Source organism: Hyla sarda, unplaced genomic scaffold (genome assembly GCF_029499605.1).
Source record: "Hyla sarda isolate aHylSar1 unplaced genomic scaffold, aHylSar1.hap1 scaffold_172, whole genome shotgun sequence".
NCBI lineage: Eukaryota > Metazoa > Chordata > Amphibia > Anura > Hylidae > Hyla > Hyla sarda.
In genome coordinates, this window is record NW_026608360.1 from 325,337 (window position 1) to 343,428 (window position 18,092).

The following is an 18,092-nucleotide window of genomic DNA, read 5'->3' on the forward strand; positions in this document are numbered from 1 at the left end:
TGACTCATAGTCCTCTTCAGAAGCCAGCACCACGTCGTAGTATCCACTTCTGGGAAACTCAAGCATGGATAGGATTTGCTCCCTCTTGACTTCCAGCAACTTAAACAGCACTTCTTCCACGACAAAGACAAGGCCTCTTTCCTTCTTCCGGACATCGAGCAGGGAAATACGAACTCCATTCCGAAGTCTCACAAAAGGCGGCACGCCTTCCGAAGAAAAACCGCAATCTTCCTCCATGTCCATGATGTCCAGACACCTCCCCCACCGAAGTAGGTAGGTGGGGATCGCCTCCCGTTGTCTGGGGACTAAGCCGGCTCCCTGATAGCAGCAGGGGGGTGAAGTCCCTCCGTTAAGAAGGACGATCCCCCAAGGCAAAGGAGCCGGGTACCCCAGACACCCTCTGGCCAGACCAAGTGAGCAGAACTACACTTGATCTTAGCCAAAAGGCCGAGAAGCGATAACCGTGAAAGGGGCGGGCCCAACAAGGTGCCCTTCATGGGCACTATCACTGCTTGCTGTCAGGGAGGCTGCCAGACAATTTTCCATGCACACTCTGGGCTGGGGGGCAGTCAACCACCAGTACACACAGCAGAACCTAAACCCATACCATTATTGCTAAGCAGCAAGACAGGGGCCCATTGCACTCCCACGGGGCCTTTTTAAATGCAATCCATAACCCGGATTTGCCAGGAACCCTTCTTACTCCTCCTACTTGCATGTGACACTGGGCTTAGGATCTGCATAGGAAACACACACACAAGCACACACCTACCTTTGTTGCCTGCAGATGCCTCCTTGGCTGTCTCCAAACGGTATCAAACCAACACCCACGGGAAGCTGTAAGCATAGAGGACATGCCTGCACCCCATTGGACTTACCTGTGTGGGTTAAACCCGGGTTATTTGACAACCTATGGCGGTGATGGTTCTGCTCAGGCAGAGCAGTGCTGATGCTCCTCATAAAGCTGTCGCTGCTGTGAAGGTTCTAGGTGACATCACAAATCCCTATGGTTACATACACAACAAAGCTGGGTTGTTGTTGTTTACACTCTGCAAGGCCTGTGGAAGTGAGTGACATCATAGCACTGTAGTTCTGAGGGTTCTAGATGGATGCAACAATCTCCTGTTGCTTCTATGAAGGCCATAATAGACGACATCACCAAACAGCTCCATAGTCACATACACAGCAAAGGAGAGATGTTGTTTACACCTAGTGATGTCAGTGGTATTGAGTGACATCACAGCACAGTGCTAAGGCTCCTGGGCCTGGACACAGCAGCGGCTGCAATATCTCAACGGAGAATACGTTTATATATATATATATGTGTGTGTGTGCGCGTATATATATATATATATATATATATATATATATATATATATATTTCTCCGCCGAAATCACTTTTAAACCCATTTCCACCTTTTTTTCCCTTCTCTTCCTCTTACTTTTTTTTCACGTTTTTTTACGTTTTTCTCCTTTTCGCCTCTTTTCTGGGCGTATTATTCTTCTTTTTCTTCTTTTTTTTCGTCTAATGCATACCCCATCAGTGCAGCAATGCTTATTCAATACCGCCAGCAGATGGAGACACTGGGGGATAATTTTCTAAGGATTTATACTGATTTTTCCTGTCTGAATTTGTCGCACAGAAAGTTGCAGGCCAAATATGTGTGACATTTCTGCGACTTTAGCTTCTAGAGCATTTTTACAACATTATACATAGGTGCTGAATACATAAAAAGCGACTGTTCAGCGACAGACAAGTCGCATCGGCTGAAAGTAGGCCAGAATGTCAGTCCATGTTGGAGCAGGTTTAGATACAGTCTAAAGTATAGATCTCAAAGTCTGTGCACAGAATTTAGCAAGGGCCTCGCACCTTCTGATGCATCAGGTAGGTGCACAATAGCATAGCCTAACCCTCTGTACTTTGGTCTATATTGATGCAGGACATAGACAGCCAGCTGATGACCAATCCATTAGTGCAATGGATGGCTGGAAGCATTTGTCTTTGCCTTTGCAATACCACAGAAGCAATGCATGGTCAATGTACAGCAATGACACACCTGTGTGAACAGCCAGGAGACCCCCCCCCCCCCCCCCATGTTATGTTACATAGTTACATAGTTAGTACGGTCGAAAAAAGACATATGTCCATCAAGTTCAACCAGGGAATTAAGGGGTAGGGGTGTGGCGCGATATTGGGGAAGGGATGAGATTTTATATTTCTTCATAAGCATTAATCTTATTTTGTCAATTAGGAACATTCAGCACCCACCCGCTATCAAGGCAGCTGCCTATCATGTCATGCCCTACCTGCACAGGTGTGCTGGCTACTCAAATGATCCAATTAAGGAGGCCATTTAGTCAGCAGCAGCAGAAGTCCTGTGCCTGGACGCTCCAACAGCGGCCAGACACAAGCAGAAGCAGAAGCAGCAGAAGCAGCAGCAGCACCACCTTTTGTTTTTTGGCTGCAGCAGCAGCAAGGCCCACAGGGCTGGCTAGCTGGCTAGCCAGCAAGCAGGTAGCAATGAAAGTAGGAATCTTTCTTTTTAACCCTGTAAGGGGGTGGTGCACTGTACCCGAAGATACTGCCATATCGGGTCAATGCATAGGGCGACGGAAGCAAGCTTCGAAATCGGCCCCCGTTCTCAAAAATCCATTTAATATATGGTCCCCAGATAGGGGACGTATCAGATATTAAACTGATAAGAACAGATACTACACTTGATCTTAGCCAAAAGGCCGAGAAGCGATAACCGTGAAAGGGGCGGGCCCAACAAGGTGCCCTTCATGGGCACTATCACTGCTTGCTGTCAGGGAGGCTGCCAGACAATTTTCCATGCACACTCTGGGCTGGGGGGCAGTCAACCACCAGTACACACAGCAGAACCTAAACCCATACCATTATTGCTAAGCAGCAAGACAGGGGCCCATTGCACTCCCACGGGGCCTTTTTAAATGCAATCCATAACCCGGATTTGCCAGGAACCCTTCTTACTCCTCCTACTTGCATGTGACACTGGGCTTAGGATCTGCATAGGAAACACACACACAAGCACACACCTACCTTTGTTGCCTGCAGATGCCTCCTTGGCTGTCCCCAAACGGTATCAAACCAACACCCACGGGAAGCTGTAAGCATAGAGGACATGCCTGCACCCCATTGGACTTACCTGTGTGGGTTAAACCCGGGTTATTTGACAACCTATGGCGGTGATGGTTCTGCTCAGGCAGAGCAGTGCTGATGCTCCTCATAAAGCTGTCGCTGCTGTGAAGGTTCTAGGTGACATCACAAATCCCTATGGTTACATACACAACAAAGCTGGGTTGTTGTTGTTTACACTCTGCAAGGCCTGTGGAAGTGAGTGACATCATAGCACTGTAGTTCTGACGGTTCTAGATGGATGCAACAATCTCCTGTTGCTTCTATGAAGGCCATAATAGACGACATCACCAAACAGCTCCATAGTCACATACACAGCAAAGGAGAGATGTTGTTTACACCTAGTGATGTCAGTGGTATTGAGTGACATCACAGCACAGTGCTAAGGCTCCTGGGCATGGACACAGCAGCGGCTGCAATATCTCAACGGAGAATACGTTTATATATATGTGTGTGTGTGCGCGTATATATATATATATATATATATATATATATATATATATATATATATTTCTCCGCCGAAATCACTTTTAAACCCATTTCCACCTTTTTTTCCCTTCTCTTCCTCTTACTTTTTTTTCACGTTTTTTTACGTTTTTCTCCTTTTCGCCTCTTTTCTGGGCGTATTATTCTTCTTTTTCTTCTTTTTTTTCGTCTAATGCATACCCCATCAGTGCAGCAATGCTTATTCAATACCGCCAGCAGATGGAGACACTGGGGGATAATTTTCTAAGGATTTATACTGATTTTTCCTGTCTGAATTTGTCGCACAGAAAGTTGCAGGCCAAATATGTGTGACATTTCTGCGACTTTAGCTTCTAGAGCATTTTTACAACATTATACATAGGTGCTGAATACATAAAAAGCGACTGTTCAGCGACAGACAAGTCGCATCGGCTGAAAGTAGGCCAGAATGTCAGTCCATGTTGGAGCAGGTTTAGATACAGTCTAAAGTATAGATCTCAAAGTCTGTGCACAGAATTTAGCAAGGGCCTCGCACCTTCTGATGCATCAGGTAGGTGCACAATAGCATAGCCTAACCCTCTGTACTTTGGTCTATATTGATGCGGGACATAGACAGCCAGCTGATGACCAATCCATTAGTGCAATGGATGGCTGGAAGCATTTGTCTTTGCCTTTGCAATACCACAGAAGCAATGCATGGTCAATGTACAGCAATGACACACCTGTGTGAACAGCCAGGAGACCCCCCCCCCCCCCCCCCATGTTATGTTACATAGTTACATAGTTAGTACGGTCGAAAAAAGACATATGTCCATCAAGTTCAACCAGGGAATTAAGGGGTAGGGGTGTGGCGCGATATTGGGGAAGGGATGAGATTTTATATTTCTTCATAAGCATTAATCTTATTTTGTCAATTAGGAACATTCAGCACCCACCCGCTATCAAGGCAGCTGCCTATCATGTCATGCCCTACCTGCACAGGTGTGCTGGCTACTCAAATGATCCAATTAAGGAGGCCATTTAGTCAGCAGCAGCAGAAGTCCTGTGCCTGGACGCTCCAACAGCGGCCAGACACAAGCAGAAGCAGAAGCAGCAGAAGCAGCAGAAGCAGCAGCAGCACCACCTTTTGTTTTTTGGCTGCAGCAGCAGCAAGGCCCACAGGGCTGGCTAGCTGGCTAGCCAGCAAGCAGGTAGCAATGAAAGTAGGAATCTTTCTTTTTAACCCTGTAAGGGGGTGGTGCACTGTACCCGAAGATACTGCCATATCGGGTCAATGCATAGGGCGACGGAAGCAAGCTTCGAAATCGGCCCCCGTTCTCAAAAATCCATTTAATATATGGTCCCCAGATAGGGGACGTATCAGATATTAAACTGATAAGAACAGATACTACACTTGATCTTAGCCAAAAGGCCGAGAAGCGATAACCGTGAAAGGGGCGGGCCCAACAAGGTGCCCTTCATGGGCACTATCACTGCTTGCTGTCAGGGAGGCTGCCAGACAATTTTCCATGCACACTCTGGGCTGGGGGGCAGTCAACCACCAGTACACACAGCAGAACCTAAACCCATACCATTATTGCTAAGCAGCAAGACAGGGGCCCATTGCACTCCCACGGGGCCTTTTTAAATGCAATCCATAACCCGGATTTGCCAGGAACCCTTCTTACTCCTCCTACTTGCATGTGACACTGGGCTTAGGATCTGCATAGGACACACACACACAAGCACACACCTACCTTTGTTGCCTGCAGATGCCTCCTTGGCTGTCCCCAAACGGTATCAAACCAACACCCACGGGAAGCTGTAAGCATAGAGGACATGCCTGCACCCCATTGGACTTACCTGTGTGGGTTAAACCCGGGTTATTTGACAACCTATGGCGGTGATGGTTCTGCTCAGGCAGAGCAGTGCTGATGCTCCTCATAAAGCTGTCGCTGCTGTGAAGGTTCTAGGTGACATCACAAATCCCTATGGTTACATACACAACAAAGCTGGGTTGTTGTTGTTTACACTCTGCAAGGCCTGTGGAAGTGAGTGACATCATAGCACTGTAGTTCTGACGGTTCTAGATGGATGCAACAATCTCCTGTTGCTTCTATGAAGGCCATAATAGACGACATCACCAAACAGCTCCATAGTCACATACACAGCAAAGGAGAGATGTTGTTTACACCTAGTGATGTCAGTGGTATTGAGTGACATCACAGCACAGTGCTAAGGCTCCTGGGCCTGGACACAGCAGCGGCTGCAATATCTCAACGGAGAATACGTTTATATATATGTGTGTGTGTGCGCGTATATATATATATATATATATATATATATATATATATTTCTCCGCCGAAATCACTTTTAAACCCATTTCCACCTTTTTTTTCCCTTCTCTTCCTCTTACTTTTTTTTCACGTTTTTTTACGTTTTTCTCCTTTTCGCCTCTTTTCTGGGCGTATTATTCTTCTTTTTCTTCTATTTTTTCGTCTAATGCATACCCCATCAGTGCAGCAATGCTTATTCAATACCGCCAGCAGATGGAGACACTGGGGGATAATTTTCTAAGGATTTATACTGATTTTTCCTGTCTGAATTTGTCGCACAGAAAGTTGCAGGCCAAATATGTGTGACATTTCTGCGACTTTAGCTTCTAGAGCATTTTTACAACATTATACATAGGTGCTGAATACATAAAAAGCGACTGTTCAGCGACAGACAAGTCGCATCGGCTGAAAGTAGGCCAGAATGTCAGTCCATGTTGGAGCAGGTTTAGATACAGTCTAAAGTATAGATCTCAAAGTCTGTGCACAGAATTTAGCAAGGGCCTCGCACCTTCTGATGCATCAGGTAGGTGCACAATAGCATAGCCTAACCCTCTGTACTTTGGTCTATATTGATGCGGGACATAGACAGCCAGCTGATGACCAATCCATTAGTGCAATGGATGGCTGGAAGCATTTGTCTTTGCCTTTGCAATACCACAGAAGCAATGCATGGTCAATGTACAGCAATGACACACCTGTGTGAACAGCCAGGAGACCCCCCCCCCCCCCCATGTTATGTAACATAGTTACATAGTTAGTACGGTCGAAAAAAGACATATGTCCATCAAGTTCAACCAGGGAATTAAGGGGTAGGGGTGTGGCGCGATATTGGGGAAGGGATGAGATTTTATATTTCTTCATAAGCATTAATCTTATTTTGTCAATTAGGAACATTCAGCACCCACCCGCTATCAAGGCAGCTGCCTATCATGTCATGCCCTACCTGCACAGGTGTGCTGGCTACTCAAATGATCCAATTAAGGAGGCCATTTAGTCAGCAGCAGCAGAAGTCCTGTGCCTGGACGCTCCAACAGCGGCCAGACACAAGCAGAAGCAGAAGCAGCAGAAGCAGCAGCAGCACCACCTTTTGTTTTTTGGCTGCAGCAGCAGCAAGGCCCACAGGGCTGGCTAGCTGGCTAGCCAGCAAGCAGGTAGCAATGAAAGTAGGAATCTTTCTTTTTAACCCTGTAAGGGGGTGGTGCACTGTACCCGAAGATACTGCCATATCGGGTCAATGCATAGGGCGACGGAAGCAAGCTTCGAAATCGGCCCCCGTTCTCAAAAATCCATTTAATATATGGTCCCCAGATAGGGGACGTATCAGATATTAAACTGATAAGAACAGATACTACACTTGATCTTAGCCAAAAGGCCGAGAAGCGATAACCGTGAAAGGGGCGGGCCCAACAAGGTGCCCTTCATGGGCACTATCACTGCTTGCTGTCAGGGAGGCTGCCAGACAATTTTCCATGCACACTCTGGGCTGGGGGGCAGTCAACCACCAGTACACACAGCAGAACCTAAACCCATACCATTATTGCTAAGCAGCAAGACAGGGGCCCATTGCACTCCCACGGGGCCTTTTTAAATGCAATCCATAACCCGGATTTGCCAGGAACCCTTCTTACTCCTCCTACTTGCATGTGACACTGGGCTTAGGATCTGCATAGGAAACACACACACAAGCACACACCTACCTTTGTTGCCTGCAGATGCCTCCTTGGCTGTCCCCAAACGGTATCAAACCAACACCCACGGGAAGCTGTAAGCATAGAGGACATGCCTGCACCCCATTGGACTTACCTGTGTGGGTTAAACCCGGGTTATTTGACAACCTATGGCGGTGATGGTTCTGCTCAGGCAGAGCAGTGCTGATGCTCCTCATAAAGCTGTCGCTGCTGTGAAGGTTCTAGGTGACATCACAAATCCCTATGGTTACATACACAACAAAGCTGGGTTGTTGTTGTTTACACTCTGCAAGGCCTGTGGAAGTGAGTGACATCATAGCACTGTAGTTCTGAGGGTTCTAGATGGATGCAACAATCTCCTGTTGCTTCTATGAAGGCCATAATAGACGACATCACCAAACAGCTCCATAGTCACATACACAGCAAAGGAGAGATGTTGTTTACACCTAGTGATGTCAGTGGTATTGAGTGACATCACAGCACAGTGCTAAGGCTCCTGGGCCTGGACACAGCAGCGGCTGCAATATCTCAACGGAGAATACGTTTATATATATGTGTGTGTGTGCGCGTATATATATATATATATATATATATATATATATATATATATTTCTCCGCCGAAATCACTTTTAAACCCATTTCCACCTTTTTTTCCCTTCTCTTCCTCTTACTTTTTTTTCACGTTTTTTTACGTTTTTCTCCTTTTCGCCTCTTTTCTGGGCGTATTATTCTTCTTTTTCTTCTTTTTTTTCGTCTAATGCATACCCCATCAGTGCAGCAATGCTTATTCAATACCGCCAGCAGATGGAGACACTGGGGGATAATTTTCTAAGGATTTATACTGATTTTTCCTGTCTGAATTTGTCGCACAGAAAGTTGCAGGCCAAATATGTGTGACATTTCTGCGACTTTAGCTTCTAGAGCATTTTTACAACATTATACATAGGTGCTGAATACATAAAAAGCGACTGTTCAGCGACAGACAAGTCGCATCGGCTGAAAGTAGGCCAGAATGTCAGTCCATGTTGGAGCAGGTTTAGATACAGTCTAAAGTATAGATCTCAAAGTCTGTGCACAGAATTTAGCAAGGGCCTCGCACCTTCTGATGCATCAGGTAGGTGCACAATAGCATAGCCTAACCCTCTGTACTTTGGTCTATATTGATGCGGGACATAGACAGCCAGCTGATGACCAATCCATTAGTGCAATGGATGGCTGGAAGCATTTGTCTTTGCCTTTGCAATACCACAGAAGCAATGCATGGTCAATGTACAGCAATGACACACCTGTGTGAACAGCCAGGAGACCCCCCCCCCCCCCCATGTTATGTTACATAGTTACATAGTTAGTACGGTCGAAAAAAGACATATGTCCATCAAGTTCAACCAGGGAATTAAGGGGTAGGGGTGTGGCGCGATATTGGGGAAGGGATGAGATTTTATATTTCTTCATAAGCATTAATCTTATTTTGTCAATTAGGAACATTCAGCACCCACCCGCTATCAAGGCAGTTGCCTATCATGTCATGCCCTACCTGCACAGGTGTGCTGGCTACTCAAATGATCCAATTAAGGAGGCCATTTAGTCAGCAGCAGCAGAAGTCCTGTGCCTGGACGCTCCAACAGCGGCCAGACACAAGCAGAAGCAGAAGCAGCAGAAGCAGCAGCAGCACCACCTTTTGTTTTTTGGCTGCAGCAGCAGCAAGGCCCACAGGGCTGGCTAGCTGGCTAGCCAGCAAGCAGGTAGCAATGAAAGTAGGAATCTTTCTTTTTAACCCTGTAAGGGGGTGGTGCACTGTACCCGAAGATACTGCCATATCGGGTCAATGCATAGGGCGACGGAAGCAAGCTTCGAAATCGGCCCCCGTTCTCAAAAATCCATTTAATATATGGTCCCCAGATAGGGGACGTATCAGATATTAAACTGATAAGAACAGATTTTTTTTTAAGTTAGCCCTCAAAACTCACTCAGAGTTCCAAGATCTTATTTGGAACTCAATTTTGTGTTCATCATCAGGTAACATGTTTTTATTTCTTTTCTTAAACACTAATGAAACAAAATAGAACATTTAAAAACAAAATAAGAAACAACATAAAATAGCAAAACCAAACATTACTTTCTAATTAAACAAAACCAAATTAGAAGGTCATCCCCTTCCTCCATGCAAACACCATTAGAAAGTCTATCAGTCCTCGACTGATATTGCCATTTGCTATATCTTTCTTAACTTGAGACGCCAACCAGCCTGGAATTTTATACGTTTCAACAAAACGGTTCATGTCTGCCTTGAAAGAAAAATAGACTTTATCCCGAGCTTCTTCCTCCCGGTTCTTCAAGCCTATCTTTAGATCCATCATATCTTTGTCAAACGTTTTTCTTTCTGCTTCCGACAAATTTTCCAACAAACCACCAAGCACACCAAAATACTGCACTGGCACATACCCTTCCTCCTCTCTCTTCTTCTTCTGCTCTGTAGGTCTTCTAGTTGGAACCTGCTCCACTTCTGGTTCTTTCACTTCAGCTGGTTCCTCTCTGCTTCTTTTTACAGCTTCCTTTTTCTCTGAATTTTTCTCAGACTTTTTCTTAGGACACGAGCCAAGCAGATGGCCCTCCTCACCACACAGATGGCATTTCCTTTTCTTTTGACAATTTTCCACCTCGTGACCCTCCTCTTGACACTTGAAACACCACAAAAACGTGCAATCCTCCTTTCTGTGACCGTACTGTTTACATTTGCGGCAAAAATCTTGCATGCCAGAAAAATACAGATCCCCGTTCACAGAACCAATTTTAAACCGTCCTGGGGGGATCACTAACTTGCCATCTGCCATTTTAAATTTCACATAGAACCTCCACTTGGTGGTCCATAGTCCATATTGATTAAATACCTTGCCTTTAGGCAGAACACTGTCACAGAATCGAGACAAAAAGGTAACGATATCCTCCTCCGAAGTATATGGGCTATACATCCTTATAGTCACCAATCGTTCTCTACGTGGGAAATGTGGAACTATCTCCACCCCTTCCAAAACCGGACATACCTTCTTTTGCTGCAATATGTTCCAAAATGACTCATAGTCCTCTTCAGAAGCCAGCACCACGTCGTAGTATCCACTTCTGGGAAACTCAAGCATGGATAGGATTTGCTCCCTCTTGACTTCCAGCAACTTAAACAGCACTTCTTCCACGACAAAGACAAGGCCTCTTTCCTTCTTCCGGACATCGAGCAGGGAAATACGAACTCCATTCCGAAGTCTCACAAAAGGCGGCACGCCTTCCGAAGAAAAACCGCAATCTTCCTCCATGTCCATGATGTCCAGACACCTCCCCCACCGAAGTAGGTAGGTGGGGATCGCCTCCCGTTGTCTGGGGACTAAGCCGGCTCCCTGATAGCAGCAGGGGGGTGAAGTCCCTCCGTTAAGAAGGACGATCCCCCCAGGCAAAGGAGCCGGGTACCCCAGACACCCTCTGGCCAGACCAAGTGAGCAGAACTACACTTGATCTTAGCCAAAAGGCCGAGAAGCGATAACCGTGAAAGGGGCGGGCCCAACAAGGTGCCCTTCATGGGCACTATCACTGCTTGCTGTCAGGGAGGCTGCCAGACAATTTTCCATGCACACTCTGGGCTGGGGGGCAGTCAACCACCAGTACACACAGCAGAACCTAAACCCATACCATTATTGCTAAGCAGCAAGACAGGGGCCCATTGCACTCCCACGGGGCCTTTTTAAATGCAATCCATAACCCGGATTTGCCAGGAACCCTTCTTACTCCTCCTACTTGCATGTGACACTGGGCTTAGGATCTGCATAGGAAACACACACACAAGCACACACCTACCTTTGTTGCCTGCAGATGCCTCCTTGGCTGTCCCCAAACGGTATCAAACCAACACCCACGGGAAGCTGTAAGCATAGAGGACATGCCTGCACCCCATTGGACTTACCTGTGTGGGTTAAACCCGGGTTATTTGACAACCTATGGCGGTTATGGTTCTGCTCAGGCAGAGCAGTGCTGATGCTCCTCATAAAGCTGTCGCTGCTGTGAAGGTTCTAGGTGACATCACAAATCCCTATGGTTACATACACAACAAAGCTGGGTTGTTGTTGTTTACACTCTGCAAGGCCTGTGGAAGTGAGTGACATCATAGCACTGTAGTTCTGAGGGTTCTAGATGGATGCAACAATCTCCTGTTGCTTCTATGAAGGCCATAATAGACGACATCACCAAACAGCTCCATAGTCACATACACAGCAAAGGAGAGATGTTGTTTACACCTAGTGATGTCAGTGGTATTGAGTGACATCACAGCACAGTGCTAAGGCTCCTGGGCCTGGACACAGCAGCGGCTGCAATATCTCAACGGAGAATACGTTTATATATATATGTGTGTGTGTGCGCGTATATATATATATATATATATATATATATATATATATATATATATATTTCTCCGCCGAAATCACTTTTAAACCCATTTCCACCTTTTTTTCCCTTCTCTTCCTCTTACTTTTTTTTCACGTTTTTTTACGTTTTTCTCCTTTTCGCCTCTTTTCTGGGCGTATTATTCTTCTTTTTCTTCTTTTTTTTCGTCTAATGCATACCCCATCAGTGCAGCAATGCTTATTCAATACCGCCAGCAGATGGAGACACTGGGGGATAATTTTCTAAGGATTTATACTGATTTTTCCTGTCTGAATTTGTCGCACAGAAAGTTGCAGGCCAAATATGTGTGACATTTCTGCGACTTTAGCTTCTAGAGCATTTTTACAACATTATACATAGGTGCTGAATACATAAAAAGCGACTGTTCAGCGACAGACAAGTCGCATCGGCTGAAAGTAGGCCAGAATGTCAGTCCATGTTGGAGCAGGTTTAGATACAGTCTAAAGTATAGATCTCAAAGTCTGTGCACAGAATTTAGCAAGGGCCTCGCACCTTCTGATGCATCAGGTAGGTGCACAATAGCATAGCCTAACCCTCTGTACTTTGGTCTATATTGATGCGGGACATAGACAGCCAGCTGATGACCAATCCATTAGTGCAATGGATGGCTGGAAGCATTTGTCTTTGCCTTTGCAATACCACAGAAGCAATGCATGGTCAATGTACAGCAATGACACACCTGTGTGAACAGCCAGGAGACCCCCCCCCCCCCCCATGTTATGTTACATAGTTACATAGTTAGTACGGTCGAAAAAAGACATATGTCCATCAAGTTCAACCAGGGAATTAAGGGGTAGGGGTGTGGCGCGATATTGGGGAAGGGATGAGATTTTATATTTCTTCATAAGCATTAATCTTATTTTGTCAATTAGGAACATTCAGCACCCACCCGCTATCAAGGCAGCTGCCTATCATGTCATGCCCTACCTGCACAGGTGTGCTGGCTACTCAAATGATCCAATTAAGGAGGCCATTTAGTCAGCAGCAGCAGAAGTCCTGTGCCTGGACGCTCCAACAGCGGCCAGACACAAGCAGAAGCAGAAGCAGCAGAAGCAGCAGCAGCACCACCTTTTGTTTTTTGGCTGCAGCAGCAGCAAGGCCCACAGGGCTGGCTAGCTGGCTAGCCAGCAAGCAGGTAGCAATGAAAGTAGGAATCTTTCTTTTTAACCCTGTAAGGGGGTGGTGCACTGTACCCGAAGATACTGCCATATCGGGTCAATGCATAGGGCGACGGAAGCAAGCTTCGAAATCGGCCCCCCGTTCTCAAAAATCCATTTAATATATGGTCCCCAGATAGGGGACGTATCAGATATTAAACTGATAAGAACAGATTTTTTTTTAAGTTAGCCCTCAAAACTCACTCAGAGTTCCAAGATCTTATTTGGAACTCAATTTTGTGTTCATCATCAGGTAACATGTTTTTATTTCTTTTCTTAAACACTAATGAAACAAAATAGAACATTTAAAAACAAAATAAGAAACAACATAAAATAGCAAAACCAAACATTACTTTCTAATTAAACAAAACCAAATTAGAAGGTCATCCCCTTCCTCCATGCAAACACCATTAGAAAGTCTATCAGTCCTCGACTGATATTGCCATTTGCTATATCTTTCTTAACTTGAGACGCCAACCAGCCTGGAATTTTATACGTTTCAACAAAACGGTTCATGTCTGCCTTGAAAGAAAAATAGACTTTATCCCGAGCTTCTTCCTCCCGGTTCTTCAAGCCAATCTTTAGATCCATCATATCTTTGTCAAACGTTTTTCTTTCTGCTTCCGACAAATTTTCCAACAAACCACCAAGCACACCAAAATACTGCACTGGCACATACCCTTCCTCCTCTCTCTTCTTCTTCTGCTCTGTAGGTCTTCTAGTTGGAACCTGCTCCACTTCTGGTTCTTTCACTTCAGCTGGTTCCTCTCTGCTTCTTTTTACAGCTTCCTTTTTCTCTGAATTTTTCTCAGACTTTTTCTTAGGACACGAGCCAAGCAGATGGCCCTCCTCACCACACAGATGGCATTTCCTTTTCTTTTGACAATTTTCCACCTCGTGACCCTCCTCTTGACACTTGAAACACCACAAAAACGTGCAATCCTCCTTTCTGTGACCGTACTGTTTACATTTGCGGCAAAAATCTTGCATGCCAGAAAAATACAGATCCCCGTTCACAGAACCAATTTTAAACCGTCCTGGGGGGATCACTAACTTGCCATCTGCCATTTTAAATTTCACATAGAACCTCCACTTGGTGGTCCATAGTCCATATTGATTAAATACCTTGCCTTTAGGCAGAACACTGTCACAGAATCGAGACAAAAAGGTAACGATATCCTCCTCCGAAGTATATGGGCTATACATCCTTATAGTCACCAATCGTTCTCTACGTGGGAAATGTGGAACTATCTCCACCCCTTCCAAAACCGGACATACCTTCTTTTGCTGCAATATGTTCCAAAATGACTCATAGTCCTCTTCAGAAGCCAGCACCACGTCGTAGTATCCACTTCTGGGAAACTCAAGCATGGATAGGATTTGCTCCCTCTTGACTTCCAGCAACTTAAACAGCACTTCTTCCACGACAAAGACAAGGCCTCTTTCCTTCTTCCGGACATCGAGCAGGGAAATACGAACTCCATTCCGAAGTCTCACAAAAGGCGGCACGCCTTCCGAAGAAAAACCGCAATCTTCCTCCATGTCCATGATGTCCAGACACCTCCCCCACCGAAGTAGGTAGGTGGGGATCGCCTCCCGTTGTCTGGGGACTAAGCCGGCTCCCTGATAGCAGCAGGGGGGTGAAGTCCCTCCGTTAAGAAGGACGATCCCCCCAGGCAAAGGAGCCGGGTACCCCAGACACCCTCTGGCCAGACCAAGTGAGCAGAACTACACTTGATCTTAGCCAAAAGGCCGAGAAGCGATAACCGTGAAAGGGGCGGGCCCAACAAGGTGCCCTTCATGGGCACTATCACTGCTTGCTGTCAGGGAGGCTGCCAGACAATTTTCCATGCACACTCTGGGCTGGGGGGCAGTCAACCACCAGTACACACAGCAGAACCTAAACCCATACCATTATTGCTAAGCAGCAAGACAGGGGCCCATTGCACTCCCACGGGGCCTTTTTAAATGCAATCCATAACCCGGATTTGCCAGGAACCCTTCTTACTCCTCCTACTTGCATGTGACACTGGGCTTAGGATCTGCATAGGAAACACACACACAAGCACACACCTACCTTTGTTGCCTGCAGATGCCTCCTTGGCTGTCCCCAAACGGTATCAAACCAACACCCACGGGAAGCTGTAAGCATAGAGGACATGCCTGCACCCCATTGGACTTACCTGTGTGGGTTAAACCCGGGTTATTTGACAACCTATGGCGGTGATGGTTCTGCTCAGGCAGAGCAGTGCTGATGCTCCTCATAAAGCTGTCGCTGCTGTGAAGGTTCTAGGTGACATCACAAATCCCTATGGTTACATACACAACAAAGCTGGGTTGTTGTTGTTTACACTCTGCAAGGCCTGTGGAAGTGAGTGACATCATAGCACTGTAGTTCTGAGGGTTCTAGATGGATGCAACAATCTCCTGTTGCTTCTATGAAGGCCATAATAGACGACATCACCAAACAGCTCCATAGTCACATACACAGCAAAGGAGAGATGTTGTTTACACCTAGTGATGTCAGTGGTATTGAGTGACATCACAGCACAGTGCTAAGGCTCCTGGGCCTGGACACAGCAGCGGCTGCAATATCTCAACGGAGAATACGTTTATATATATATGTGTGTGTGTGCGCGTATATATATATATATATATATATATATATCTATATATATATATATTTCTCCGCCGAAATCACTTTTAAACCCATTTCCACCTTTTTTTCCCTTCTCTTCCTCTTACTTTTTTTTCACGTTTTTTTACGTTTTTCTCCTTTTCGCCTCTTTTCTGGGCGTATTATTCTTCTTTTTCTTCTTTTTTTTCGTCTAATGCATACCCCATCAGTGCAGCAATGCTTATTCAATACCGCCAGCAGATGGAGACACTGGGGGATAATTTTCTAAGGATTTATACTGATTTTTCCTGTCTGAATTTGTCGCACAGAAAGTTGCAGGCCAAATATGTGTGACATTTCTGCGACTTTAGCTTCTAGAGCATTTTTACAACATTATACATAGGTGCTGAATACATAAAAAGCGACTGTTCAGCGACAGACAAGTCGCATCGGCTGAAAGTAGGCCAGAATGTCAGTCCATGTTGGAGCAGGTTTAGATACAGTCTAAAGTATAGATCTCAAAGTCTGTGCACAGAATTTAGCAAGGGCCTCGCACCTTCTGATGCATCAGGTAGGTGCACAATAGCATAGCCTAACCCTCTGTACTTTGGTCTATATTGATGCGGGACATAGACAGCCAGCTGATGACCAATCCATTAGTGCAATGGATGGCTGGAAGCATTTGTCTTTGCCTTTGCAATACCACAGAAGCAATGCATGGTCAATGTACAGCAATGACACACCTGTGTGAACAGCCAGGAGACCCCCCCCCCCCCATGTTATGTTACATAGTTACATAGTTAGTACGGTCGAAAAAAGACATATGTCCATCAAGTTCAACCAGGGAATTAAGGGGTAGGGGTGTGGCGCGATATTGGGGAAGGGATGAGATTTTATATTTCTTCATAAGCATTAATCTTATTTTGTCAATTAGGAACATTCAGCACCCACCCGCTATCAAGGCAGCTGCCTATCATGTCATGCCCTACCTGCACAGGTGTGCTGGCTACTCAAATGATCCAATTAAGGAGGCCATTTAGTCAGCAGCAGCAGAAGTCCTGTGCCTGGACGCTCCAACAGCGGCCAGACACAAGCAGAAGCAGAAGCAGCAGAAGCAGCAGCAGCACCACCTTTTGTTTTTTGGCTGCAGCAGCAGCAAGGCCCACAGGGCTGGCTAGCTGGCTAGCCAGCAAGCAGGTAGCAATGAAAGTAGGAATCTTTCTTTTTAACCCTGTAAGGGGGTGGTGCACTGTACCCGAAGATACTGCCATATCGGGTCAATGCATAGGGCGACGGAAGCAAGCTTCGAAATCGGCCCCCGTTCTCAAAAATCCATTTAATATATGGTCCCCAGATAGGGGACGTATCAGATATTAAACTGATAAGAACAGATACTACACTTGATCTTAGCCAAAAGGCCGAGAAGCGATAACCGTGAAAGGGGCGGGCCCAACAAGGTGCCCTTCATGGGCACTATCACTGCTTGCTGTCAGGGAGGCTGCCAGACAATTTTCCATGCACACTCTGGGCTGGGGGGCAGTCAACCACCAGTACACACAGCAGAACCTAAACCCATACCATTATTGCTAAGCAGCAAGACAGGGGCCCATTGCACTCCCACGGGGCCTTTTTAAATGCAATCCATAACCCGGATTTGCCAGGAACCCTTCTTACTCCTCCTACTTGCATGTGACACTGGGCTTAGGATCTGCATAGGAAACACACACACAAGCACACACCTACCTTTGTTGCCTGCAGATGCCTCCTTGGCTGTCCCCAAACGGTATCAAACCAACACCCACGGGAAGCTGTAAGCATAGAGGACATGCCTGCACCCCATTGGACTTACCTGTGTGGGTTAAACCCGGGTTATTTGACAACCTATGGCGGTGATGGTTCTGCTCAGGCAGAGCAGTGCTGATGCTCCTCATAAAGCTGTCGCTGCTGTGAAGGTTCTAGGTGACATCACAAATCCCTATGGTTACATACACAACAAAGCTGGGTTGTTGTTGTTTACACTCTGCAAGGCCTGTGGAAGTGAGTGACATCATAGCACTGTAGTTCTGAGGGTTCTAGATGGATGCAACAATCTCCTGTTGCTTCTATGAAGGCCATAATAGACGACATCACCAAACAGCTCCATAGTCACATACACAGCAAAGGAGAGATGTTGTTTACACCTAGTGATGTCAGTGGTATTGAGTGACATCACAGCACAGTGCTAAGGCTCCTGGGCCTGGACACAGC

The 18,092-nt window shown here is 46.1% G+C and overlaps 6 non-coding genes across 6 annotated transcripts; all 6 read right to left on the bottom strand.

Annotated features, from left to right (window-relative positions):
• Positions 1 to 2,557: 2,557 nt before the first annotated feature.
• Positions 2,558 to 2,748, bottom strand: LOC130312514 (U2 spliceosomal RNA). The gene has a single exon (XR_008860627.1). It is a non-coding gene; the product is annotated as a U2 spliceosomal RNA (small nuclear RNA).
• A 2,106-nt stretch (positions 2,749 to 4,854) lies between these two features.
• Positions 4,855 to 5,045, bottom strand: LOC130312515 (U2 spliceosomal RNA). The gene has a single exon (XR_008860628.1). It is a non-coding gene; the product is annotated as a U2 spliceosomal RNA (small nuclear RNA).
• A 2,085-nt stretch (positions 5,046 to 7,130) lies between these two features.
• On the bottom strand, positions 7,131 to 7,321 carry LOC130312516 (U2 spliceosomal RNA). Its single transcript, XR_008860629.1, has one exon. It is a non-coding gene; the product is annotated as a U2 spliceosomal RNA (small nuclear RNA).
• Positions 7,322 to 9,409: 2,088 nt separating this feature from the next.
• On the bottom strand, positions 9,410 to 9,600 carry LOC130312590 (U2 spliceosomal RNA). Its single transcript, XR_008860700.1, has one exon. It is a non-coding gene; the product is annotated as a U2 spliceosomal RNA (small nuclear RNA).
• Positions 9,601 to 13,248: 3,648 nt separating this feature from the next.
• LOC130312593 (U2 spliceosomal RNA) lies at positions 13,249 to 13,440 on the bottom strand. Its single transcript, XR_008860703.1, has one exon. It is a non-coding gene; the product is annotated as a U2 spliceosomal RNA (small nuclear RNA).
• Positions 13,441 to 17,084: 3,644 nt separating this feature from the next.
• On the bottom strand, positions 17,085 to 17,275 carry LOC130312517 (U2 spliceosomal RNA). The gene has a single exon (XR_008860630.1). It is a non-coding gene; the product is annotated as a U2 spliceosomal RNA (small nuclear RNA).
• Positions 17,276 to 18,092: the final 817 nt, after the last annotated feature.